This window comes from Pistacia vera, unplaced genomic scaffold (genome assembly GCF_008641045.1).
Source record: "Pistacia vera cultivar Batoury unplaced genomic scaffold, PisVer_v2 Contig306, whole genome shotgun sequence".
NCBI lineage: Eukaryota > Viridiplantae > Streptophyta > Magnoliopsida > Sapindales > Anacardiaceae > Pistacia > Pistacia vera.
Window position 1 is genome coordinate 431,084 of NW_022196120.1, and position 26,842 is coordinate 457,925.

The window sequence follows — 26,842 nt, forward strand, 5'->3', positions numbered from 1 at the left end:
TTGGTAGGTCACTTGCTGACAGTTCTGAAGAACATGGGTTCACATTGATACTACTCAGCCATGAACGGATATCCCGCTTTTGTGAAGGATGTCTCATGGAGGTAGCTCAGTTATTGCTTATGTAGTAAACAGTTATTTTACAACTGGCTTTACAACATTTTCACCTCCATATGTGTAACGTAAATGATAAAAAATCTCGTGAATAGTTTGCACATTTCATGTGGGGTCAACAGTCTTTGCTTAAACTGCTTCCATGGTTCTACTATCCAAGTACGGGAATGTTTCCCCAGTTCAGTGAGAATTTTCACCACATGGTTTTTTTAAATGCTTTAGACTTACCATTGTGATGCCACTTGCATGAAATTTGGGAACACAGATAATTTAAATTAAGCTGTGCTGCAACAAGAAGGTTAGTACCACCACAAGCATGGTACTTAGATGAGTTCCCCAGTTCGGTGAGAATTTATTACATGTTTTTTTAAATGCTTTAGACATTATAACAATTGTGATGCCACTTGCCCAAATATTGGGAACACAGATAATTTAAAGTAAGCTGTGCTGCAAACAGAATGTTAGTACCAACACAAGGGCATGGTACTTAGAATGAGTTCCCCAGTTCGTGAGAATTATTACATGGTTATTTTAATTGCTTGACTATCCAATCGTGGCATCACTTGCCTGAAATGTTGGGAAATAGATAATTTAAAGTGAGCTGTGCTCTAACAAGATTGTTAGTACAACACAGGGCATGGAAACTTAGAATGATTTGCTGTAACAAATTGTTACTGACCAAGTTTATGAACCAGGAAAAAATTGAGAATATCTTGTTTTTTTGTCCTCCTTTTTGTTTTGGTCAATAATGACGACAAGTGGTCCGTACAGTATGCTCAGATTTGTTTTGTTGAAATGGGCTTGACATCACGCTTTCAGTAATTAATTTTTTTTTTTGCATAACTCCGATGAAGCATTTCTTTCATGTTGTGCATAGTAATCATGTCTGCTGTTTCCAAGGTTTATCTATCAGTTCATAACTGTGTCTTATAATGCCAGATATTCCAAAGAAGAAGGCTCCCTTTGAAGAATTTCATAAGAGAATTTCACCTATCTATTGAAGTGAGTATTCCATTGTCTTTATGCTATCTTTTAACGTGTCCTTGGGCCAAATATGTCATGAAGTGGGTTCGGATTTTGCATTTTTTGCCCCTATCTTGCAATATCTATAAAATAGCCAATGACATGAATCGCACTGGATTAACTAAAAGATTAGTACTTTTTGCTAATGCACGTGTATTTTCTTTCTATCTATGTAACAGTGAGCATTCTTCTGTTGATGGATACAAGTGTTTTTTACTGTGGATGGTTTCTCAAGGTTCGTCCCCAAATGAGTTTTCCACCCTGTTACTGGTGGTAAAGAACAGTGTCTCACAAGGTAGTGGCCTAAATTATCAGATCTGAAAATTCTCTTTGCGATTATATCTGCAGATTAAAGAGCCCAAAGTATATGTCCATGGAAACATGAAACAACGATGTCATGCGTAAAAGGTGGCCAGGATGCTCTTGATTTTTTATCGATTCCGTATTGTGAGTTGATCTTGCCAAAATCATTGTGTCAAATTGTTATAGCTGCATCTCTCAACTTCAATATGGTTTTAATGCAGGTAATGAGCAGACAACCTGTAGTTCAAGTTGCTGATACCTTGAACCAGTTGCTTACCTGCCATGTGAAGCCCATCAGATAGCATCTCATTTTGTATGTGATTGATAATCACTTGGTTTGTTATGAGGATAAAAGTTGCTTTGATATCATATTGGAAGCAAAACCAAATTATGTTGAGGTTTTGTTCTTCCTCGAGTTTCGCCCTTTCTTTCCTTGCTTAATATGAGAACTTTGTTGCTATATTCTTGCTCTTTTGTCATAACTTTTTGTGGTATCCATTACCAAAATGAACTCAAACCTTGATTTTTATGGAAAAAAAAAATTATTTTTGGCTGACATCCTTGAATTAGTTTTGATTTCAAACAAATATGCACCATCTTGTGTGCTACAGTTTGCATAAATGGATTTTCTGCACTTCTGCTCCTTTTTTCTTTGTTACTTTTTTCAGAATCCTGGTATGGGCTCCGACTATTTGAACCAGCAAGGAGCTATTACTTTTACTAAACCTGCCGACCGGATCTCGAGACTTCCACCGTTCTTGCTCTTGTTCACAACAAATGCTGGCAGTGGCAATAAGAATTTGACCAGCGAAGAAAATAAAAAAACTTAATTGAGAGATATAATATTAATTGCACTTTGAGATTTTACGTGACAGTGTAAACACAGGGAAACGACACTCAGCTGCTTCTTGAGTTTTTATGGGTCAACAATTTTATTCAATATCGTTTTGCTCTTCAATTCCAATAATCTTTTGGTAATGACAAAATCTACACAATTCAGGGTAAATAAGAGGAGGGGTTCATTGTAGTTTCTGCACTACTGGGGTTATATGTAATTATCCTCGCAAACAAACCAAATAAATTCAGGTAGTTAAAGTAATTACTACTTATCTTGAAGGAGATCAATCTGTTCAATCGAGAAAAAACCTTCGTTTCGCATATACACTTTAACAAACTACAATCTGCAAGACTCGCATCTCAAAACATGTTTCTTCAACCTTCTCTTCATAATCCACACAACATTTCTCTCTCTTCAACCCTCTCTATTCTCAACTTCTTCCATGTAACTTCCTACTTTTGCCCTTACCAAACTGTAACGCCCCAGAAACTCCCCATCATAAGATGCTCTATATCTCAAATTCACAACTATGGAACGTGGACTTTGAGCGAGACCCATGATCAAATGGAATGCTATTTACAAAGAATATCTCTTATGAGAATCCTGAAATGGGTTGTGCTTCTGTGTTGAATCAGTGGGAGAATGGTGCGAGGAAGGTTACAAAATGGGAGCTTCTAGAGTTTTAAGGAGTTGAGGAAGTACAGGCGCTACAAGCAAGCTCTGGAGGTATCCAAATTGAAAGTAATTATTGGTGCTTTGTTTAGCATTTATTTGTCTATTTTCAGATGATTGGATTGGTTTTTAGTGGAATTGTGCTGCAACAAGATTTTGAGACTCGAAGCTTTTTTGGGTCTTTGTTCAGTGTTTTTGGTGCGTCTTGTTTTATGGGCATTTGTTATGTTAAGTTGCAATCCTAACCTCTCTTCAAGTTCATAATGAATCTTAACTGGTATGGGGCTTTTTATACATATGAAGTTTAAACTGTCTCATTGGAAAGCCTAGTTTAAGTTCTCCTGTTTGAAAGGCAGCTAGTGCAGGAGGAAAGAATCAATTCTGCCGCAATTTTGTGTGAGCTATTTCGCCCTGAGATTTAGGGATGGAATTAGTAGAACTAGTGAAGTTCAAATTTCAAGTAAAATAGACTGAAGCGGGTAGTCAGGTAATGTCGCTTGATTTTGAGGAAAGAGAAGAGAAAATATTTGTCTGATCTCAATAGGATACTGAAGCTTCTTTAATAGGGTTGTTTTGATCAAAATTTGTCCTTTTGTTTCCTTGGCTAGGGGTCAGTAGGCATTTTTGTATCAGAGATTTGAGTTGCTAAACTCTGACTTTATTTTCTGCAGGGTATGAGTGGATGAACAATAGAGGAGAGAGGTTCAGATTATCTGCTATGATGCTGCGATTCAGTTAGACCTAATTGGCCAAGCTCATGGAATATCTAGTGCGAAGATTTTTTCCTACAGCTTCCTCATACTTTAAAGGACAGGAGAGTATATGGGGCTCTTCTGAATGCTATGTTCGGCTAGAATGAGAGGAATCTGAATTATTTTGACAAAATGGAGATAAGGGTTATGCTACGCACTCTCTTCCTTCAATGTGATGATGACTCTTTATATGAACCTCAAGGATACGATAAAATTGACTTAGTGGTTTCAGATGATGGAGAAAGCGTCGACAGATGTATATTCGTACAACATTTGGCTATCATCTTGTGGATCCCAGGACTGGAGAAAAGATGGAACAGTATATGACAGATGAAAGGATAGAGCCATTAATCCGAACTGGACTACATTCAGCACAATGCGACAATGTATATTAAGATGGACAGTTTGAAAAGCTGAAGAGTGCTTAAGGAGGGTTGAGAGTAGAATAACTGGTCGGGATAGGATACCTTATCATATCTCTTAGTCTGTACGGTGTTTGTGGTAATAAAGAGGAGGTATATCGGGTGTGGAACTTACAAATCGATTTTCCTGGTATCAAATTTGGATACCATGCTATGATCTCACTTTGGTTAGGATTGGTGAATTTGAGGTATAGAGAATGTATATGGAATGGCTGTCAGTTAAGTCTCTATGACCCTAGAATCAAATCTTCTCCTGGGATGTTATGTTAAAGAAGGAAATTTTGATAAAGCTGAGACTTTCTTCATCACATTGTTGAGTGGGAGGAAAGCCAAATTCAACTACATGGAGATTCTTGCGAAGGACATATTGAGAGAAGAGAATTATGGAGGCTTTGTCTTGCTTCAAGAGCTTTTGCGCTGAGGGAGTAAAGAATTGGAGGCCAAAACCTGTAAATGTGCTTGCCTTTTTTAAACTCTGTGATGAGAACGACACCGGCAAGTAAAGAGGTTTTGGTGGGATTATAAGGCAATCTGGGTATCGTAAAGACAAAGCTTATATCATGATTGGCTTAACTAATGAAACTGTAATACCAATGTTTTATGAGAAGGATAGCCTGACTATAACATGACAGTGGTGAGATGAGATCAAACACTCCTCAGCCAACTGCAGAGTAGCCCGTGATTTGTCTGCTTTCCCTTTATTTTAAATATCACAAAATAGTTTGAACCTTTAATAACTTGCTTTAAGGAGATTCTTTCCACAGTTGGATACGAGTTTTTACTCACGCAACTAGGAGTAAGCTTTGCTTCAATAGAGGGTTCCAGTCATCTGCTTTCACCTGTTTAAATTTGTTTTAATATTTACTGTATTCTTTCTTGTGTAGCATTTGGCTTAGTAGAAATTTCGCCTTAGCCTTTACATTGTTTTCAGTTTTTTTGAGTATTATTAAATGTTTACGCATTTTCATCTGTAACGTTTTCTTTTGTTGATTTCAATTGATTATGTTAGGCTAGAGAGAAACATTAGAGATTAAAGTCCACCTTCAGGACATTTTATAGGACTACTTGGTTTCAGATCGAGTCCTTGGCATTTTGTAGACCTCTTGTGCAGATTGAGTTAGACATTGACATTGCTTGCCTTGGCCGAAATAGTTTCTGATGGTTATGGACGGTGGACAAGCTTTGCACGCATTTTATTCATGAAGTTCCCCGAGTTTAACGTTGTTAAGCGTAACCAGAAAGAAAATTAAGGACTGTTACTGTCGCGAGACGATATTAAAGAAATATACAAGAGACGATATAAAAAAGTATACCTCAATCATGAGAAAACTTCCCGCCCGTCCAGATTCCAGTACAATCCAATTTCATCACCTTCTTTCAAGACCCTTCTGAGAACAAATCGAAGTCCATAGTTTGAAAACCAAGTGATCCTCGAGAAACAATAAATGTTGAATATTGAATTGACTCTCGAGAACAGAATTTTATGGGTTGTTCAGTTGTTCTTGCGGAAAGAGAGGGATGTAATTTTATAGCTGGCCCAGCGAGTGTGGACTTTGGGCTGTCATTGGTCTGTAACGTCTGAGGAAAATCTTGGACTAAATAAATGGACTTCTTACTGTTTCTCCGAAAACAGCGCTTTCTTGTAGGAGATTTACATGTGATCAAGTTGGCATAAACATACAAGAGTGCTAACCTACAAACTCTCTCACTAATCCCACTAACCTTATGTGAGAGTTTGTAATTAGTTTGGTACCGAAACTTATTATTGGACAGACAAGATCCATGCGAACTGATGAATTGTGAACTATAATTGTGTTACCCGTGATTGTTTGTGTTTGTGTTACTCAAACATAATATTAATTGTCCAATGAAATTGAAAAGGATAGACAACTCACAACTACAGTGTGTTTGATCGCTAGCTTCCGAATTGTCATGTTACCCTTCTACCAACTTTAACCTTCTACTATTAGCTTTCTTTACTTACAGTGATTGATTTGATGCACATTAAACTCCTATTTCCCCACTCCTTACTTAATTACAGAACAATGTAGCATCTTTAATAAGCTATACCGACAAAGTAAGCCGTCGGTGATAAAGCCATTTCAAAAAAACAAGATAACCCCAAATGTCCAAATCACTGTGCTACACGTGCTAAAATACATTTCGAATTTTTGATAGTGAAGTGGCATGTCCTACGTAGATGTCCAAAATTTTGGGCTTAATAAAACCATGATTAAAAGATTATCATTTTCTGTAAAAGATGGCAGTCTTGAGGGTTGAAGAGAAGGACCCACTAGAAAGCAAGTGGGTGTATTTCGCAATTGTAGGGGAGAAAATCACGTGGGATAGCACATGGTTTGGGATACAGATACGTTCACATGCAAAGGGCAAAGCGATAGATACGCTTTGTCTTTTGTTTTGAGTTTTACACATTTTACTCTTATAAACAGGACATGCTTTGCTCCTGTTCACTCCAAGAATAACTCAACATGCTTCCAGCTTGGCCACTGTTATGTTAATTACACAAATTAAAGACAAAGCTGAAAGGATAACTATTTGTGGTTGGCACTGGCAGCAGCATGTTATAATTGCAAGTTAAAAGGCTTCCAAATAAATTCACATCTTGCTGTAAAGTCACGTCTTCTCTTCTCTTCTCTTCTATAATATCTGAGTTTCCTAAAGAAATGCTCACCACAGCTTCACATATAGCCTAAATGTATAATATCCTCCATGAGTTGGTTTTAAGTTCAACTTCAGACTTGAGCTGGAAATATGACCAATTATTATGACTTTTAGAACTGAAATGATGATTTTAACAAGTCTTTTAATCCACCCTTAATATGGATTAGTGTCTGTTTTAGGATTTGCAGACAGATATGTAAATCTAGTCGGTTTCGGCTTCGGCTTCGTTATTATATATTAAACCCGACCCCAACCCCCAACCGCAAATCTAAAATTTTGCATATTTTTGGACAAAAAGCAGCATATACTTTGTCTATGGACCGACCTTACAAATCCATGTTATGTCCACCATTTGTATATGTCGCAACACATGCAAGATCTTAAAAGGGTGGAACCCACTAATTAAATTAAAATTTTCCCACATGTAATCACATGATGAATATGGCATACCATCACCATTGTCACAATTAATCACCCAAATTCCTGGATATTTTTCTTAATTAACAAGTTTAGGATTCCAATTCAATTTACTCTACTCATTTTATTTTCATTGTATATCTCTTTTCTTACAAGAAAAGACACATGTTAATCCACCATAAACCCCACCTTTTGTTCCCTCTTTCACAGGTTTAACTTTGAAATTAATAATCATAACCCAACTCAAACCCTCCAACTGGGGACATCCAGTCATAATTCAATTTTTGAGGTTATTTTTTTAAATTTAGTAATCAGTCCCACCATGAAGACCACCTTACCTGTTTGATTTTTTTTTTATATAAGCATAAAACCTTATGTATCTCAACGGAGGCATTTAGCTCAAAAAGTTATTTGGTCATCAATGGCAGAGTTAGAGAACCCGAATGTGATGACAAATCTTATCACTTTTCTCTCTTCTCTGCTCGAGTGGCTGATCCAATGATATTAACTGTCGACTTCAGCCCCAGAATTTTCTGTTTTTCATGGCTTGGCTCGCCCTTCTATCTCAATTCAAAACTACTTAGAGAGAATTTTCAGTACGCGATTGTAGCCCGTCTTGCTTCATTGTTGCTTATGTTTATCTTGATCGGTTCGCCCAAAGGCAACCCCGTTGCCTATCATTCTTTCAACGTTCATCGTTTGCTTTCACAAGTGTCATGGTTGCCGCAAAGTTCATGGATGATATGTAAGTTTTTCAAGTTACTCACTTTGCATGGCGGTGTCAATTTAAATCTTTGATTTGATTTCTGGGTTCTTGGTTTTCTTGAAATTATGTACTCGTTTAGCTTTAAAGATTGGGTGGAGCATGACATTGAAGTTTCTTTTAAATTGTTTTGACTTGGTAGATTACTTTAAGATGCAAATTTTGGATTCTCGAATTCTTTTCTGGGATTTTCTCTCAGAGATGAAAATCCAGTCCCTGGTTAAAATACTGAATTTTCCTAGAAAACGATCTACTGTAAATCCAGATAATTCTAGTCATGTGAAACCCACGTTGTCTTCCAGAAAACAAGCTAAAATGCAGATGAGGAGAAAGATTTTGGGCCAATGTGTTAATAGTTTAAAACAATAACTCCTTTTGTCACTACATGTATTTTTAACAACCTATTAAATTCAGGTTCTTGTCAGGGGGTCTTTTAGTCATTTAGGTTATGGAGAATAACTACAGTATTTAGCACTCTTGACCCTTTACAGTATACTTAAAAAGATTCTCTTTTTTAAATTTTGCTTAATAACTTTCAGGAATTACAACAATGCTTACTATGCAAAAGTTGAGGAATCAGCACAACAGAGATGAACTTTCTTGAAGTAGATTTCTCTTTGGATTGGGCTTCGCTTAAATGTGACACCCAACACTTTTCACACTACTGTTCATATCTTCAGAGAGAGATGATGCTACAACCTCAACCATCTCTAAATATAGCAGAATCATCTTTAAACATTGGAAGATTTCTAAAACTCCACTTGTGTTTCAATGAAGATGAAACCTCACACCAACAGCAGCAACTAGCTGTTTAGCTTTATTGTAAACTGTTAAAATTGTATAGATGCATGTAGAGATATGAACTCTGTTACTCTTCCTCATTTATAAACTGTCTCTATGTCTTGTATTTGTTTACTTTTTCTGGGTTTTGGATTTCAAATGATTTGGTATGTACAGATGGAAGATTCTTCTTTACAGTCTGGCAATGAAGTCTATTATGTAATATCCCTTAATTTTATTGCTTGTTACTCTCTTTTTTTTTTTTTTTTTTTTTTCTGGCCTTAAGTGATACTTGTATGCACGATATTCTTTATCATAGGCATCGCTTAGATAATGTAAGTTCACTTGTTTGTTTTAAACTTTTTAATTTAAATTATTGTTAGTTGTGGTGGGTTGTAATTTTATTGCAATTTGGGCCTGGATTGGATTTCAAAATATTTACTTCTCGTGGCAGTATGATCATTTGGAGTTCCCTGGAGTTGTTCCTCGCACTTTTATTGGTAAGCTTCATATCCTCTAAAGCTGAATAAGTTTGTGTTTGTCTGTTATGGTCTTTTCTATCACATTAGACTAGTTCTTTATCTTCTCTATTTACAAATTTAAAGTAGTTAAGTCAAGTGAGAAGTCCCCTGGTATCTGAGTAAGAGGTGACTTCCTTGAGCTTAACCCACATCATTGAGGCATGTTTTATTGGAGTAAGGGATATCCTGTTTGTTTTATGTTTATATCTCAATTTGTCATTAAGAGGTTATAATTTTTTTGCCCTATGACAAGGGATTATAACTGGTTTTTCTAATGATTGCAGATATGGGTTACATGAAATATTCTTTTGAGCTTACCATTTGATTACTATGGGACCCATCCTCTTGAATATACTAGGATCTGATTAGATTTTTTGATTATATGAATCAGTTGAGAATCATTAATCTCTTAACATTTTTTTTTCTTGTAGGTGCTATACTTGTATCTATTTTAGCATCTCCAATTATATTAGTTATGAGCTTGCTGCACTTGCCAAAGATTTATGGTCTGGTTGCAGGTGAGCCCTTCTATATATGGGGACCCATCAGTTCATTTAGGTTGCATTGAAATGAATTCTGTTGGGGTGTTGCACCATGTGCCTTCTTAAACATGAACTTAGTATTGCAATAAGAACTGCTTTTCTTTTTTCTTTTTGAGATAGTTAATGTTCGTGTTAGTACTTTTTTGGCTTGAACTAGAAAAGACTAAGATGCACACTGTTCACTTCAGTTTTGAGCCTGTTGATGCTGATATGATTATTGTGGTGATAATGCACTTCTGCATTTTTATAATAATTTGCAGTTACTGGAAAAAGTAAATCAAACAAAATGTTTTGCTACCATTTTTCTTGTTATTTTGTGTTTATGGTATTGTGTAGAAGTGTTGTTTTTAATATCAGTATGATTGGTAAATCATGGAACATCCGTTTAAGCTCTTGTAAATTACTGGGGAATCCCTTTCTGAAAATTGACTGACCTGTTATAATTGTTATTTTGTAGTACGTTTGGCATTGGGTTGCATCCTACTATCTACACTGCGGTTTTTCCGTATTCAGGTACGTGCTTTTTTTTTTGTCTCTTAACTGTGTTCATATTCGTCTACAATCTTTTCAAGAGGTAATGAATCATTTTTTTGCATTGCATGGCCAGAATTTTTCCATTGTCTTGACCAGAAGCTAATTTAATAAAAATCCAGGAAGCTGATGCACTTTTAGTCGTGCAAAATCTGGCTTCAATCTGATTTGAGCTAGTAGCCTAGGTCATCTTAACCATCCAAACTCAGAGATCCAAGAACTTCCAGGGTTAGATAGACTTGGAATTTTTGTTGGCGTTCATGTGTTGCAGTAGATCCTTCTTAGGGTATGCCTTTTCATGTCTTCTCAAATCTTGTGGCTGCATGGAGAATGATGATATGCCTTTAAAATGATTGTTTCTCCTTCAAATAAAAACTCTAGTGAATGTATAGAATAAAAATGGTAAAATTGATTATATTGCTGCATAGCTATGGCATTCTTTGCAAGGTTTTTGAACTTTTAATGTGTTGATGTTTAAGCAGGTTGGAAAAAAGTTTGGACAGCAAGTAGAAGCTTTCTTTGTCATACTAACTGCGCTTCAGTTTCACTTCCTGTTTTATTGCACACGTCCGCTTCCGAATGTACTAGCTCTTGGTGTAGGTGATTACTGTTTTTTATTTAACCGTCTTTTGTTTTCTCTATTTATCTATTTTATTCACAAACAAGTTTGTTCTCTCAAAACAATTACATGAAATTTTCTATTGTTTAGTATAATTGGGTTTCTCCCTTTTTAAGGCATATCACATACTGTCATAGTCAAATTTGTGGAGTGCATTTTCACTCGAAGTTGATGGAAGTACTTTTCGTTTTCTGGTAGTTAGAGATTATAACTTGATGTGAGATTTCAGTTGTAGGTAAAACTTCTGTGTCTGGTTCATGGTTTGATACTTCCTTTTTGCTTACATGGTTAGCTCTAAGGTTGTTATTTATTGCCTAGAGGACTAATGCATATTAATTGACTTGTTCAATGTCTGGTTCATCCCTCTAGCTCTGTGAGGCTGAGCAATTGATTATTTATAATATTAGATAAAAAGTAGATTTCATACTGGTTGTACTATTGATTGCTTATTTCCTTTCATTCTTGTTAATGAGGTTCTTGGGCCCCCTACCTTGGACTTTTTTTTACTGGTTTCTTGACTGCTAAATGTTGTAGGGTCATGTAGTAGTGTCCAACTTTGTCTGGTGCACATGCAAGTGAAGGACAAAGGATTTTTAGTCATTAAAAAAGATTGACTTAAATATATTACCATAACTGCTGCTAATTATTTTTCTTAATTTTGTGTAGTCAATCTGGCATATGGGCTTTGGCTCAAAGGGCATTTTTATGCGGCATTAAATTGTCTGGTATGTCTGTTTATTTTGCTTTAAGTATCAGAATATTCATGGATTTTTGATTATTTTGATTTTCCTTTGTTTTGTTTTCTGATCAGATTTTCACCACAATTGTCTTTAGATGTGATATGGTGTTACTTCTTGGTGCTCTTGGCATAGAGCTTTTGTTGGTAAGTTGCTGTTCTTTTTCTGGAATATGCTTATTGATATTTTCTCATTATAATGTTGCATATCGAAAGAGAGTACAAGGCTGTCTGCAATCTGTACAATTTAACGTTTGGAAGAACATTGTAAAGAATTAACATGCTACAGTAATATATCTATGTGCTAACTGGATATAGAGAATTCCTATTTTAATTTTAAAACCATGATGCCTAGAACTATAAAGTGACAATATGGGAAAGTTATAAGCCTTGAACGCTTCTGCGTTAGGATGCAACTTATATAATGTTAGACTCCTTCAAACCCCATGTATATATAATGTTTTTATATTCTTAAAGAACCACTGTGTGACACATAAGTTAATGTTATTTTCTTTTTATATTCTTAACTCGAGTAATTTTTTTGTAGTACTATTCTTTATGAGTAAGTATATGTTTTCCTACATTTGCCCCTCCTATTATGCGTTTGCTACTGTATCTCAGTATTCTAATGCAAAAAGTCTGATTAACATTTGGTCCTTGTTATAAGAATCTCATTTTGTAAATGACAGACCAAATCAATTTCATTGTGGAAAGCACTGAAATGCTGTATCGGAACTGCCCTACTGTCCATAGGTTTGTAAATTGTTCTTATGTAATATTGTTCATCAGAATTGTTCTGTGATAGAATTATGAATGATTTTTTCTTGCGCAGGCCTCACCATATTGGTTGATTCGATTATGTGGAAGAAGTTAGTGTGGCCTGAGTTTGAAGTTTTGTGGTTCAATTCTGTTTTAAATCGGAGTTCTGAGTGGGGGTGTAATCCTTGTTGAATGACTTTTCATAGCCATTTACTTTGCGTGTGGAATTTGAGAAAAGCATTTCATGATATTCTTGGTTTTCCCTCAAAGTTTCTCTTTCGTCTTTATCAATTCACCTCATTTGTAAAATCTACATTTACAATTGGTTGATGAGTAATTCTCTATTAAATTTTGTTGTTCCCCTCCATAAATTTGTGTGTGGTGCTGTCAGATTTCATACTAAATGTGGTGACTGCATTTAAGGAGCCTCTACATAGGCATTCACCACAGATTTGGGTAATCAGCTGTCATCTTCATTTGGTGTAGGTTCATTTGTGATGGTAAGGGTCGACATACATCTTCTAGAGCTGCCTTTGTTAGGTTCTTGATTAGCCTTGCTGTGTTCATGTTTAGGTAATATTAGCAATTTTTCTGCTCTTCCTTCACTGTGTTTCACTTAGACACATTCCTTTCACTGGTACTTCACTTCAGCCCTTCCACGCTCTTTGCTTGTTGCATATCCTCTTTGTATAGTGAGTATCAAACCTATAATTTTTTTGGCATCTTGTTTTTTTTCCTTCATAAATCATAATGGTTCCTAACTTAGAATGTTTCCTTTTCAGCTTGGTTCTTACTTGACAGGAGAGTTCTACCCTTATTTTCCCTGTTTTCTCTCTTTGTACTACTTTACTCTAAGCTCCTCACAAGGTATTTGGAAACTCTGGTGGCTCACTTTGTTTTACATTATCAGAGCACTTTTATAATAATATTTTTTTAAAATTAATGCAGGAGCTTCGATTTATTATTAGTTCACTACCAATTTTCAACTTATCAGCAGCAGTTGCAGCTAACAGGAGTATGTTCTTGTGTGTTGGTTTTGTTGTAAGCTGCACTTTTGCTCAGATTATTTATGTTCAGTCTTACTGGGACATGCCTCAACTGCAAGTCATCTCATTCACCTTTTGGAAGAAAACGCACAATGCCTTTTTGCTGTGCTCTGTTTTTAGAGATGTCCTTAATCACATCATTGGCTGTCATGTTTTTTCTCAATTGCAAGTCATCTCATTCATGAGACACTACATCTGTGTATGTTGCACATTGTTGACTTCTACGTGGGGATGTATGAATTGTGACACTGTTTGGCTGTGCTTGTAAACAGTAATTTTCTTTAGTTTACTAAAAACGTTTGGTTGCTGTTTAATTTTTGAAACTTTTTTAATTCCCCATTGCTAATAGGATTAATGTTGCACTGTTTGTTACAGCTACATCAATAGGAAGAAATCCTTCTGGAAAGTGCTCAGTATCATTTTGCTGGGACTTCTATAATCAGGTTTGATGACTAGTCATTACTTTATGGTGGGTAATGAGTTACTTCCTTTTAGGTAATTATCTTTATATTCTGTAGTCTAGGGTGCACTGTCATATTTTCATGGCATCCTATGAGAATTACCCCAGTGGCTATTCTTTAAAGTATTTGCATCAGATTGGTGAGTTCTCTCTCTCTTCCTCTCTCTCTCTCTTAACAGTAAACAAGCAGAAGAAATGTTGAGGGATGTTTTCAACAAGGGTGTTTCTGCTAAAAATTGTTTTGACAAATGTCTTCAGCAATGCTACAAAACTGTAGCTACCTTATTTTTGAAATCACAGTCAATTATATATTTTTTTTTTCCCTCTTTTGAATTGGCATTTCATAGAATGTTCTTCTGACCTAAAATCTGATGTGGCAAATATTGGGCTTGATCTTTTTGGTAGGTCATCTTGTGACAGTTCTGAAGAACATGGGTTCACATTGATACTACTCAGCCATGAACGGATATCCCGCTTTTGTGAAAAGGATGTCTCATGGAGGTATGCTCAGTTATTGCTTATGTAGTAAACAATGGTTCATTTACAACGGCTTTACAACATTTTCACCTCCATAGTGTGTAAACGTAAATGATAAAAAATCTGTGAATAGTTTGCACATTTCATGTGGGGTCAACAGTCTTTGCTTAAACTGCTTCCATGGTTCATACTATCCAAGTACGGGAATGTTCCCCAGTTCAGTGAGAATTTTCACCACATGGTTTTTTTAAATGCTTTAGACATTAACATTGTGATGCCACTTGCATGAAATTTGGGAACACAGATAATTTAAATTAAGCTGTGCTGCAACAAGAAGGTTAGTACCAACACAAGGCATGGTACTTAGAATGAGTTCCCCAGTTCGGTGAGAATTTATTACATGTTTTTTTAAATGCTTTAGACATTATAACAATTGTGATGCCACTTGCCCAAATATTGGGAACACAGATAATTTAAAGTAAGCTGTGCTGCAAACAGAATGTTAGTACACAACACAAGGGCATGGTACTTAGAATGAGTTCCCCAGTTCGTGAGAATTATTACATGGTTATTTTAATTGCTTGACTATCCAATCGTGGCATCACTTGCCTGAAATGTTGGGAATATAGATAATTTAAAGTGAGCTGTGCTCTAACAAGATTGTTAGTACAACACAGGGCATGGAAACTTAGAATGAGTTGTGCTGTAACAAGATTGTTACTGACCAGTTTATTGAACCAGGAAAAAATTGAGAATATCTTGTTTTTTTGTCCCTCCTTTTTGTTTTGGTCAATAATGACTGACAAGTGGTCCGTACGTATGCTCAGATTTGTTTTGTTGAAATGGGCTTGACATCACGCTTTCAGTAATTAATTTTTTTTTTGCATAACTCCGATGAAGTTTGCTTTCATGTTGTGCATAGTAATCATGTCTGCTGTTTCCAAGGTTTATCTATCAGTTCATAACTGTGTCTTATAATGCCAGATATTCCAAAGAAGAAGGCATCCCTTTGAAGAATTTCATAAGAGAATTTCACCTATCTATTGAAGTGAGTATTCCATTGTCTTTTGCTATCTTTTAACGTGTCCTTGGCCAAATATGTCATGAAGTGAGGTTCGGATTTTGCATTTTTTGCCCCTATCTTGCAATATCTATAAAATAGCCAATGACATGAATGCGCACTGGATTAATAAAAGATTTAGTACTTTTTGCTAATGCACGTGTATTTCTCTTTCTATCTATGTAACAGTGAGCATTCTTCTGTTGATGGATACAAGTGTTTTTTACTGTGGATGGTTTCTCAAGGTTCGTCCCCAAATGAGTTTTCCACCCTGTTACTGGTAGGTAAAGAACAGTGTCTCACACAGGTAGTGGCCTAAGATTATCAGATCTGAAAATTCTCTTTGCGATTATATCTGCAGATTAAAGAGCCCAAAGTATATGTCCATGGAAACATGGAAACAACGATGTCATGCGTAAAAGGTGGCCAGGATGCTCTTGATTTTTTATCGATTCCGTAGTTTGAGTTGATCTTGCCAAAATCATTGTGTCAAATTGTTATAGCTGCATCTCTCAACTTCAATATGGTTTTAATGCAGGTAATGAGCATGACAACCTGTAAGTTCAAGTTGCTGATACCTTGAACCAGTTGCTTACCTGCCATGTGAAGCCCTCAGATAGCATCTCATTTTGTATGTGATTGTAATCACTTGGTTTGTTATGAGGATAGAAAGTTGCATTTGATATCATATTGGAAGCAAAACCAAATTATGTTGAGGTTTTGTTCTTCCTCGAGTTTCGCCCTTTCTTTCCTTGCTTAATATGAGAACTTTGTTGCTATATTCTTGCTCTTTTGTCATGAACTTTTTGTGGTATCCATTACAAAATGAACTCAAACCTTGATTTTTATGGAAAAAAAAAATTATTTTTGGCTGACATCCTTGAATTAGTTTGATTTCAAACAAAATATGCACCATCTTGTGTGCTACAGTTTGCATAATATGGATTTTCTGCACTTCTGCTCCTTTTTTCTTTGTTACTTTTTTCAGAATCCTGGTATGGGCTCCGACTATTTGAACCAGCAAGGAGCTATTACTTTTACTAAACCTGCCGACCGGATCTCGGTAGACTTCCACCGTTCTTGCTCTTGTTCACAACAAATGCGGCAGTGGCAATAAGAATTTGACCAGCGAAGAAAATAAAAAAACTTAATTGAGATATAATATTAATGCACTTTGAGATTTTACGTGACAGTGTAAACACAGGGGAAACGACACTCAGCTGCTTCTTGAGTTTTTATGGGTCAACAATTTTATTCAAATATCGTTTTGCCTCTTCAAGTTCCAATAATCTTTTGGTAATGACAAAAAATACTACACAATTCAGGGTAAATAAGAGGAGGGGTTCATTGTAGTTTCTGCACTACTGGGGTATATGTAATTATCCTCGCAAACAAACCAAATAAATTCAGGTAGTTAAAGTAATTACTACTTATCTTGAAGGAAGATCAATCTGTTCAATCGAGAAAAAAACCTTCGTTTCGCTATATACACTTTAACAAACTACAATCTGCAAAGACTCGCATCTCAAAACATGTTTCTTCAACCTTCTCTTCATAATCCACACAACATTTCTCTCTCTTCAACCCTCTCTATTCTCAACTTCTTCCAGTAACTTCCTACTTTTGCCCTTACCAAACTGTAACGCCCAGAAACTCCCCATCATAAGTGCTCTATATCTCAAATTCACAACTATGGAACGTGGACTTTGAGCGAGACCCATGATCAAATGGAATGCTATTTACAAAGAATATCTCTTATGAGAATCCTGAAATGGGTTGTGCTTCTGTGTTGAATCAGTGGGAGAATGGTGCGAGGAAGGTTACAAAATGGGAGCTTTCTAGAGTTATTAAGGAGTTGAGGAAGTACAGGCGCTACAAGCAAGCTCTGGAGGTATCCAAATTGAAAGTAATTATTGGTGCTTTGTTTAGCATTTATTTGTCTTTTTCAGATGATTGGATTGGTTTTTAGTGGAATTGTGCTGCAAGCAAGATTTGAGACTCGAAGCTTTTTGGGTCTTTGTTCAGTGTTTTTGGTGCGTCTTGTTTTATGGGCATTTGTTATCAGTTAAGTTGCAATCCCTAACCTCTCTTCAAGTTCATAATGAATCTTAACTGGTATGGGGCTTTTTAACATATGAAGTTTAAACTGTCTCATTGGAAAGCCTAGTTTAAGTTCTCCTGTTTGAAAGGCAGCTAGTGCAGGAGGAAAGAATCAATTCTGCCGCAATTTTGTGTGAGCTATTTCGCCCTGAGATTTAGGGATGGAATTAGTAGAACTAGTGAAGTTCAAATTTCAACGTAAAATAGACTGAAGCGGGTAGTCAGGTAATGTCGCTTGATTTTGAGGAAGAGAAGAGAAAATATTTGTCTGAGTCTCATAGGATACTGAAGCTTCTTTAATAGGGTTGTTTTGATCAAAATTTGTCCTTTTTGTTTCCTTGCTAGGGGTCAGTAGGCATTTTGTATCAGAGATTGAGTTGCTAAACTCTGACTTTATTTTCTGCAGGTGTATGAGTGGATGACAATAGAGGAGAGAGGTTCAGATTATCTGCTAGTGATGCTGCGATTCAGTTAGACCTAATTGGCCAAAGCTCATGGAATATCTAGTGCCGAAGATTTTTCCTACAGCTTCCTCATACTTTAAAGGACAGGAGAGTATATGGGGCTCTTCTGAATCTATGTTCGGCTAGAATGAGAGGATATTGAATTATTTTGACAAAATGGAGATAAGGGTTATGCTACGCACTCTCTCTCCATTCAATGTGATGATGACTCTTTATGAACCTCAAGGAGTACGATAAAATTGACTTAGTGGTTTCAGATGATGGAGAAAGCGTACGACAGATGTATATTCGTACAACATTTGGCTATCATCTGTGGATCCCAGGATCTGGAGAAAAGATGGAACAGTATATGAACAGATGAAAGGATAGAGCCATTAATCCGAACTGGACTACATTCAGCACAATGGCGACAATGTATATTAAGATGGACAGTTTGAAAAGTCTGAAGAGTGCTTAAGGAGGGTTGAGAGTAGAATACTGGTCGGGATAGATACCTTATCATATCTCTTAGTCTGTACGGTGTTTGTGTAATAAAGAGGAGGTATATCGGGTGTGGAACTTACAATCGATTTTCCTGGTATCAAATTTGGATACCATGCTATATCTCACTTTGGTTAGGATTGGTGAATTGAAGGTATAGAGAATGTATATGGAATGGCTGTCAGTTAAGTCTCGTATGACCCTAGAATAGCAAATCTTCTCCTGGGATGTTATGTTAAAGAAGGAAATTTTGATAAGCTGAGACTTTCTTCATCACATTGTTGAAGTGGGAGGAAAGCCAAATTCAACTACATGGAGATTCTTGCTGAAGGACATATTGAGAGAAGAGAATTATGGAGGCTTTGTCTTGCTTCAAGAGCTTTTGCAGCTGAGGGAGTAAAGAATTGGAGGCCAAACCTGTAAATGTGCTTGCCTTTTTTAAACTCTTTGATGAAGAACCGACACGGCAAGTAAGAGGTTTTGGTGGGTATTATAAGGCAATCTGGGTATCGTAAAGACAAAGCTTATATTCATGATTGGCTTAACTATGAAACTGTAATACCAATGTTTTATCGGAGAAGGATAGCACTGACTATAACATGACAGTGGTGAGATGAGATCAAACACTCCTCAGCCAACTGCAGAGTAGCCCGTGATTTGTCTGCTTTCCCTTTATTTTAAATATCACAAAATAGTTTGAACCTTTAATAACTTGCTTTAAGGAGATTCTTCCACAGTTGGATACGAGTTTTTACTCACAGCAACTAGGAGTAAGCTTTGCTTCAATAGAGGGTTCCAGTCATCTGTATTCACCTGTTTAAATTTGTTTTAATATTTACTGTATTCTTTCTTGTGTAGCATTTGGCTTAGTAGAAATTTCGCCTTAGCCTTTACAGTTGTTCAGTTTTTTTGAGTATTATTAAATGTTTACTGCATTTTCATCTGTAACGTTTTCTTTCTGTTGATTTCAATTGATTTATGTTAGGCTAGATGAGAAACATTAGAGATTAAAGTCCACCTTCAGGACATTTTATAGGACTACTTGGTTCAGATCGAGTCCTTCAGGCATTTTGTAGGACCTCTTGTTGCAGATTGAGTTAGACATTGACATTGCTTAGCCTTGGCCGAAATAGTTTCTGATGGTTAGTGGACTGGTGGACAAGCTTTGCACGCATTTATTCATGAAGTTCCCCGAGTTTAACGTTGTTAAGCGTAACCAGAAAGAAAATTAAGGACTGTTACTGTCGCGAGACGATATTAAAGAAATATACAAGAGACGATATAAAAGAAGTATACTCAATCATGAGAAAACTTCCCGCCCGTCCAGATTCCAGTACAATCCAATTTCATCACCTTCTTTCAAGACCCTTCTGAGAACAAATCGAAGTCCATAGTTTGAAAACCAAGTGATCCTCGAGAAACAATAAATGTTGAATATTGAATTGACTCTCGAGACACAGATTTTATGGTTGTTCAGTTGTTCTTGCGGAAGAGAGGGATGTAATTTTATAGCTGGCCCAGCGATGTGGGACTTTGGGCTGTCATTGGTCTGTAACGTCTGAGGAAAATCTTGGACTAAATAAATGGACTTCTTATCTGTTTCTCCGAAAACAGCGCCTTTCTTGTAGGAGATTTACATGTGATCAAGTTGGCATAAACATACAAGAGTGCTAACCTAACAAACCTCTCTCACTAATCCCACTAACCTTATGTGAGAGTTTGTAATTAGTTTGGTCCGAAACTTATTATTGGACAGACAAGATCCATGCGAACTGATGAATTGTGAACTGATAAATTGTGTTGACCCGTGATTGTTTGTGTGTGTTACTCAAACATAATATTAATTGTCATGAAATTGAAAAGGATAGACAACTCACAAACTACAGTGTGTTTGATCGCTTAGCTTCCGAATTGTCAATGTTACCCTTTACCAACTTTACCTTCTACTATTAGCTTTCTTTACTTACAGTGATTGATTTGATGCACATTAAACTCCTATTTCCCCACTCCTTACTTAATTACAGCAACAATGTAGCAATCTTTAATAAGCTATACTCGACAAAGTAAGCCGTCGGTGATAAAGCCATTTCAAAAAAACAAGAGAACCCCAAATGTCCAAATCACTGTGCTACACGTGCTAAGAATACATTTCGAATTTTTGATAGTGAAGTGGCATGTCCTCATGTAGATGTCCAAATTTTGGGCTTAATAAAACCATGATTAAAAGATTATCATTTTCTGTAAAAAGATGGCAGTCTTGAGGGTTGAAGAGAAGGACCCACTAGAAAAGCAAGTGAGGTGTATTTCGCAATTGTAGGGGAGAAAATCACGTGGGATAGCACATGGTTATGGGATACAGATACGTTCATGCAAAGGGCAAAGCGATAGATACGCTTTGTCTTTTGTTTGAGTTTTACACATTTTACTCTTATAAACAGGACATGCTTTGCTCCTGTTCACTCCAAGAATAACTCAACACTGCTTCCAGCTTGGCCACTGTTATGTTAATTACACAAATTAAAGACAAAGCTGAAAGGATAACTATTTGTGGTTGGCACTGGCAGCAGCATGTTATAATTGCAAGTTAAAAGGCTTCCAAATAAATTCACATCTTGCTGTAAAGTCACGTCTTCTCTTCTCTTCTCTTCTATAATATCTGAGTTTTCTAAAGAAATGCTCACCACAGCTTCACATATAAAGCCTGTAAATGTATAATATCCCTCCATTGAGTTGGTTTAAGTTCAACTTCAGGACTTGAGCTGGAAATATGACCAATTATTATGACTTTTAGAACTGAAATGATGAGTTTTAACAAGTCTTTTAATCCACCCTTAATACTGGATTAGTGTCTGTTTTAGGATTTGCAGACAGATATGTAAATCTAGTCGGTTTCGGCTTCGGCTTCGTTATATTATATTAAACCCGACCCCAACCCCCAACCGCAAATCTAAAATTTTGCATATTTTTGGACAAAAAGCAGCATATACTTTGTGCTATGGACCGACCTTACAAATCCATGTTATGTCCACCATTTGTATATGGTCGCAACACATGCAAGATCTTAAAAGGGTGGAACCCACTAATTAAATTAAAATTTTCCCACATGTAATCACATGATGAATATGGCATACCATCACCATTGTCACAATTAATCACCCAAATTCCTGGATATTTTTCTTAATTAACAAGTTTAGGATTCCAATTCAATTTACTCTACTCATTTTATTTTCATTGTATATCTCTTTTCTTACAAGAAAAAGACACATGTTAATCCACCATAAACCCCACCTTTTGTTCCCTCTTTCACAGGTTTAACTTTGAAATTAATAATCATAACCCAACTCAAACCCTACCAACGGGGACATCCAGTCATAATTCAATTTTTGAGGTTATTTTTTTAAATTTAAGTAATCAGTCCCACCATGAAGACCACCTTACCTGTTTGATTTTTTTTTTATATAAGCATAAAACCTTATGTATCTCAACGGAGGCATTTAGCTCAAAAAGTTATTTGGTCATCAATGGCAGAGTTAGAGAACCCGAATGTGATGACAAATCTTATCACTTTTCTCTCTTCTCTGCTCAAAGAGTGGCTGAATCCATGATATTAACTGTCGACTTCAGCCCCAGAATTTTCTGTTTTTCATGGCTTGGCTCGCCCTTCTATCTCAATTCAAAACTACTTAGAGAGAATTTTCAGTACGCGAATTGTAGCCCGTCTTGCTTCATTGTTGCTTATGTTTATCTTGATCGGTTCGCCCAAGGCAACCCCGTTGCCTATCATTCTTTCAACGTTCATCGTTGCTTATCACAAGTGTCATGGTTGCCGCAAAGTTCATGGATGATATGTAAGTTTTTCAAGTTACTCACTTTGCATGGCGGTGTCAATTTAAATCTTTGATTTGATTTCTGGGTTCTTGGTTTTCTGAAATTATGTACTCGGTTTAGCTTTAAAGATTGGGTGGAGCATGGACATTGAAGTTTCTTTTAAATTGTTTGACTTGGTAGATTACTTTAAGATGCAAATTTTGGATTCTCGAATTCTTTTCTGGGATTTCTCTCAGAGATGAAAATTCCAGATCCCTGGTATAAAATTACTGAATTTTCCTAGAAAACGATCTACGTGTAAATCCAGATAATTCTAGTCATGTGAAACCCACGTTGTCTTCCAGAAAACAAGCTAAAATGCAGATGAGGAGAAAGATTTTTGGGCCAATGTGTTAATAGTTTAAAACAATAACTCCTTTTGTCACTACATGTATTTTAACAACTATTAAATTCAGGTTCTTGTCAGGGGGTCTTTTAGTCATTTAGGTTATGGAGAATAACTACAGTATTTAGCACTCTTGACCCTTTACAGTATACTTAAAAAGATTCTCTTTTTTAAAATTTTTGCTTAATAACTTTCAGGAATTACAACAATGCTTACTATGCAAAAGTTGGAGGAATCAGCACAACAGAGATGAACTTTCTTGAAGTAGATTTCTCTTTGGATTGGGCTTCGCTTAAATGTGACACCCAACACTTTTCACACTACTGTTCATATCTTCAGAGAGAGATGATGCTACAACCTCAACCATCTCTAAATATAGCAGAATCATCTTTAAACATTGGAAGATTTCTAAAACTCCACTTGTGTTTCAATGAAGATGAAACCTCACACCAACAGCAGCAACTAGCTGTTTAGCTTTATTGTAAACTGTTAAAATTGTAGTTAGATGCATGTAGAGATATGAACTCTGTTACTCTTCCTCATTTATAAACTCGTCTCTATGTCTTGTATTTGTTTACTTTTTCTGGGTTTTGGATTTCAAATGATTTGGTATGTACAGATGGAAGATTCTTCTTTACAGTCTGGCAATGAAGTCTATTATGTAATATCCCTTAATTTTATTGCTTGTTACTCTCTTTTTTTTTTTTTTTTTTTTTTCTGGCCTTAAGTGATACTTGTTTCTTATCCATGTTAGGATTCTCTGAACTTTTTGAAGAGCCACTAAAGTTTGAGAAATCAGGGTGGAAAATAGGGAAGAAAATGAGTGGTGACAAAAGAACAATGTACAGGGATTAGTATTTTGTTGTGAATATTTAACAATTTGTTCCTTTTGACGTTGTACTGATTCTTCAAAAGGGGACATGGAACTGTCAATTACAGATAGGAAGTTTAGACTTTCGAAAGACAGAAAGGGAAAGATGGCATGCTACCACTTACCCCAACTTGTGATATGGAAAAAAATGGCTAGGAGTTCCAGTTCCAACAGTCTTATAATTGCCTTATTGACCATTTAATCCTATCATCCAGGCACTTGCGGCATTTAGAACACAAACAAACACTTCTGGTTATCCATTTTATTTAATTTTGGTTTTGCTTTTATTTATGAAGTCCACTAGTATGACCATATTCTATATACCAATTGAGAATAAAAAGCAACAATTTCTCCTCTTTTGTCAGAATACCAAAGTTAATGTCTTAACTTAGGCAACTGCAACTGGTCGACATAAACTGGTTAGTGTCACGGGTCCAAAAATTTAACATCTAGCGGCGCCGAACGACAACAACTGATATCCAGCAGTTACTTGAGAAATGAATGTGCTATCTTAAATGTAACTGACTCTAACAAGAAAAAGGGTAAGACATTATTGATGTTATACGTAGTACAGTCGGCAGCTGCAAGCAAGAAGAGAGGCAAAAAGTCAGAGTTACAGTCAGAATAATTGTAAAATTGAGGTAACTACTGAAAGAATTTCTACGATTGTTGGAATGCTCAATTTTGGTGAGGGAAGGGCTCATAAGTTGAAAGTTCTGTTGCTGCCTAAATTGTATTCTGTCAAACATTTCGATTTTTGATGGCTATACACACTCACATTCTGCCGTTCAGTCTTATTTAACTGCTGTATTCAAGTTTTAAGTGCGTACAGTTGCACAACAATAATACGTTGGAGCATGACATTAAGGAACCTCAAATTTAGCGAGGATGAACCCTTTTTTGCTGTTTGGGCACAAGGGTTACTCTCCAATCAAGAAAGCCCGAATTCATTTGGGTCATATGCCCCTAGTTTAGTCTGGGCTAAGGGTTCCGTTTATCCACTATTTCGAGCTGCCTTCCAACCTGTGTCGGACTTTCTTTTGTTTGACTGCTAATAAGTTGATTACAATTCCATTGCGTATTAGGAAATTCTTTTTGGGAGTATTTGTCTGAGCTTATGAAATTAGCTTATAAGCAACATTGCTTATAAGCTAAAATTAACTATAAGCATTTGAAATTCTAAGCAATTACGTGTTTGGTTAAAGTACTTATAAGTGATTGATAAGTAATTGACGTGTTTGGTAAAATGTGGCTTTATATATTTTATTATAAAATTCCTAAAAAAGGTATTACATTAAACAAGGGCATACTATGAATTTTAAAATTAAACAAGGATAAGGTGGTAATATACTTGGTCAACTAATTTTAAGCAAAGTGCTTATAAGCCAAAAAAAAAAAGTACCTCTCCCCCAACTTATTTTTTTTAGCTTATAAGCTCAAAATTATAAACAAACAAGTCAGTTTAATTTTAGAGCTTATAAGCAAGTTTACCAGCTTATAAGCTTAGACAAACACCCCCAAATTGTGCCAAAACTGTTTAACCTATCAATAATCCCTCTTCATATCTGGACAAAAGAATCTTCTGTATTCAAAATTGGACTAATGTTAAATGTTCATCAACAATTGAAGGAACAACTTAATTTGGCAATCACAACATATAATACTTTAATTATCTGATACACAGCTTCTCATGTCAGATTACATAACAATTGGCTCAGGATATTAATCTTCATCCTGAATTAAACATAATTGGCTAAGGACTTGAAGCTCCCGGAATACTATTGGATATCTTGTTACTTGTATACTTGTTATACATCTGGATCAACACCGAACTACGAAAGGCACAGCAGCCGCAAGCAAGATGTATCGAAATCTGACAGATTCATTAGGCGTAACAGCAAAAAGAGCAGATCCATAAGTTACTATCATGCAGTGGCAACCCTATCTCGAAATGAAAAGAAACCTATATGTGAGCGAAACAATAACAAGTATGGATGTGGAAAGAGCCACGGTGTTAGAAATCAAGAAAACTAGTAGCTTCATTTTGAGCAGCATAATAGCCCTGCCGGCAACATGTCCATTATTATCATCTTGCCAAACCACCACCAGGAGGGTTGTTCCTGCTTGAAAAGTCACTGCAGCAATTAGAGTGACACGATCAGGATCACATTCCGCATCACTTGGCGAGTCCCTGCCTTCTTCATACCGGAAATATTTAAACCACTCCTTCCAGACTCAAAGAAGGGTAAGACGACATTGGTATACAATTTCTTGAGCAATGAAAGTTAAGGATATTGCCTTCCAAGATGTTCAAATAGAAACTTAATTCTGACTGAGTCCACTATCTTAACTTTTTTTTTTTAACATAATAAATTATATATTGAAGTCAGTTGTTATATACATATGTTTGAGAAGAAAAGAAAAAGGATATGTCCTTGTTATAATATAAGAAGTTTGGTGCGTGTTGACCAAGTCCGGCGAGTCCCTTTGGTTGTGTTAAGCGAGCAACCACGAAGGAACAAGATGCTTTTAAATTATTGAATTTGAATATTAACATCACATATATGCTGAATATCCGCTGTAAAATAAGTATTTAAGTGTTTGTTAATGGTAGAATTTGGAATTAGAGCTTAAGCCGTTTACCATATTTGAGTAGTCAATACGTAGTGTAAAGATACGTAGTCAAGGAGGACTAACCATTAACGTAAGGTTTGAGTTAGTATGTCTCATTCATGTCCAATCATTAATGGACACATGCATCCTTCGAATAAATATTTAATATATATTTATATTTAAATTTTCTACTTAATTTATATATATGTTTTGATTAATTCATCTTTATTAATCCCATATTAATATCAACATGACATCGATTTCATCATTATCCAATGAAAGTTAAAGTAAAGATGCCCAATCTTAACTGCCTCCCAAGCTGTTCAATATTTCTTTACGTAATATTTATCTATTTTTATATATAAAAAGTCAATTAATATCCGTAAATAAGTCTGGTTTTAAATTAGTATTGAATATAAATACTAATTTAAATGAAATTCTGATTTCATCATACAATAAGTCTATGTCTTCACTCCTCACATATACTGCTGGGACTTGTAGAGCTTTGAGTTGTAAAGAATCAAAATTTGAATTGAATTGGTTCTAGAAAGTGGTCGTTGTCAAAAGCTAATCAGATAGAGGCAAGA

The 26,842-nt window shown here is 35.9% G+C and overlaps 1 protein-coding gene and 5 pseudogenes across 1 annotated transcript in view; 5 read left to right on the forward strand and 1 right to left on the reverse strand.

Moving 5' to 3' along the window:
* The window catches only part of LOC116135981, a 29,427-nt gene extending 3,441 nt beyond the window's left edge, over window positions 1-25,986 (reverse strand). The window contains exon 1 of the mRNA XM_031421689.1: window positions 25,929-25,986. The gene's annotated coding sequence lies outside the window, so the exon portion shown is untranslated. The remainder of the gene's footprint in view (window positions 1-25,928) is intronic.
* On the forward strand, window positions 2,642-4,624 carry LOC116135949 (annotated as a pseudogene).
* LOC116135980 lies at window positions 7,642-8,798 on the forward strand (annotated as a pseudogene).
* On the forward strand, window positions 9,060-15,955 carry LOC116135977 (annotated as a pseudogene).
* LOC116135950 lies at window positions 17,047-19,161 on the forward strand (annotated as a pseudogene).
* Window positions 22,080-23,245, forward strand: LOC116135979 (annotated as a pseudogene).
* Window positions 25,987-26,842: the final 856 nt, after the last annotated feature.